Genomic DNA, 2,431 nt, shown 5'->3' with positions numbered 1-2,431 from the left:
CCCTTTGAGACCTCCTCAGTGCAACCCAACCACCACTTTGCCATGAATCCCCTTGTTGAAGTTCAATTTTGAGCTCAAAACCTTGTCAGAAACGAGGGCAGAGCCCAATATATCTCCACAGTCCACCAAACCTAAATTAACTTCACCCACACCTTCACAATAGTGAAAGAGGAAGAAGCCCCATCAATTTCCCCTTCCATAGATCCCCTAGTATAGACTTCAATCAACACCCAAAATCAGTTTTGATCAAAATCACATCGAGGCCTTACACTACAGCAAGAGGCTTAATCCCTATCCTCCTTTGGCCCCAACAAACGTACCGAGCACCTCTGATTGAAGCTTCCATTCTCAGAGCAAAGGGATAAAACTTCTCCTCCTCCCGAGCTTATCGAGCCTATTTTGATTCTCCATTTGATTAGGCTTAATTTATCTCATGACACATTAACCATATAGATGTGTTCGTCTCACTTAGACGAGCATTTTAAAAAAAAAATTCACTTAATTTGGTTAAGAAATGAGAGAGATCTCAAGCCTCAAAGGTGGACGGTTCTCGGCCTAAGCTATCGGGGACGATGACTACGCGTCGTCCGATCACTCGTGTATCGAATGGACAGCCAAGATGAAGCCGGACATCGCTTCTTTACATAAATAGCGGGACGTGTAGCTACTGGCATGGACGGCGACATCAAATAAGAGTGCGCCGCGTGGAGTTACGGAGCCGCCGTAGGATGACAAGGCGTCGCGTGGATAAGTAGAAAAAAATGGCTTTTTTTTTTTATTTTGAATTTCTTGATTTAAATAAATACCAAAGCTTTTAAAAAATCATATCATTGCGTAGAAAAATCATAAAAAAAATAAAAATATCCTCTTGCTAAGTAAACAAAGGAGAACAATGTGGAATAAATTTCAAGTCCATTTGTCACATATTTTATTTTTAATTAATTAATCACTATTTTGAATCATTTGAATCATTTGACACACCACATTGGCTTGAAATTTTTGCATGTTGTAGCCTCTATCAATGGGAACATTTTTTTATTTTTTCAAAGTTAGAGGAGACCTCTAAATAGAGATCCATTCTTTTTTAAAGTTTAAGTGCATTATTTGCTCAAATAATCATGGAAATTAGCATGTTGCTTAGAAAAATCTAAGAAAATTTTGGAAGGTTTATGATGACCAGGGAGCCTTTAGGAAAATTTTTCATGAGTCAAGTCATTTAAAATACACCTAATTTTCACAAACCCTAAATCATTAAGATAAATAATTTTAGAAAATTATAACATTTAAATGACTTGAATTTTATTCTCCACTGTGATTCCTGATCTAGAAAACTCATCATAAAAATTTCAAAATATTTTGAGTTTATTTGATAACTTAAGTTGATTTTTAAAGATAAACATTACTTTTGGCATTTAAATGATTTTTTAAAAATCAAAATACAACTCAGAAAATTATGAAACTTAATTTTTTGAGTTCTCTGTGATCAGGGGTATTATCTAAAAATAAAATAATATTTAGAATAAAATTTTTATTTTTAGCCTATTTTTAAATATTTATTTAAAATAATTAAAAATCATTTTTAGCCTATTTTTTAAATATTTAAAATAATTAAAAATTCATTAAAATCACAAAAATTATTACTTCCTAAGCACTTTTCTATATTACTTCCTAAGCACTTAGGAACAATTAGAATAATTTTTCCAGATTTTCCAAATAAAAATATTGTATTTTGAAGCTTAAAATAATTTTTAAAGGCTAAAAAATGGATTTCCACTAAAATAATTTCAATAAATCAAAGAAAAATTAAAAAAATATTAAATCTTCTTCTCTGAGTTCTTTGACCTTAGGGAGACTTTTCCAAAAACAAAAAACTTAATTTTCTCCATTCAAAGTATGTTATATTGAATAAACACTCTAGAACTTAAAATAATTCTTAAAATTCACATAAAATTCAAAAAAACATGAACTTTGGTCCAAAGGCTTCTCTAGTCTAAAGTTACCTCCAATAAAAATTTCAAGGGATTAGGATTTACCTTGGTCAAGTTAGAAATTTTCTTTGAAAAATCCTATTTTTGCATGAAAATAATTATATAAACAAATTAAATTTTGAAAAAATCACATTTTCTACTCTCATGTCTTAATTAACCCATGTTTGAGGTAGGATAAAAATTTCAAAGTCATTTGAATTGAGTTTGACAAATTATGAAGTGATAGAGTCTTAACGGCAAATGTGTAATTTTGGAAAATTAGCCTTAATTACCATTTAGGCTTAATTCAAAGAGGTAAATGGGTAACCTCTGATCTTAATTTGGATGTTTGAAATACAAGGGGTTTAATTGGTAGAAACCAACCTCACTTTCCCAATTGAAAAAGATAAGTTAATAAATTTCTAAATTATTAAAATTTGGAAGTTTATTAAAATAAAATGAAC

Source organism: Phalaenopsis equestris, unplaced genomic scaffold (genome assembly GCF_001263595.1).
Source record: "Phalaenopsis equestris unplaced genomic scaffold, ASM126359v1 Scaffold000178, whole genome shotgun sequence".
In the NCBI taxonomy this organism is placed as follows: Eukaryota; Viridiplantae; Streptophyta; class Magnoliopsida; order Asparagales; family Orchidaceae; genus Phalaenopsis; species Phalaenopsis equestris.
The sequence above is the reverse complement of the archived record's forward strand: the minus strand, read 5'-3'. Positions refer to the sequence as shown.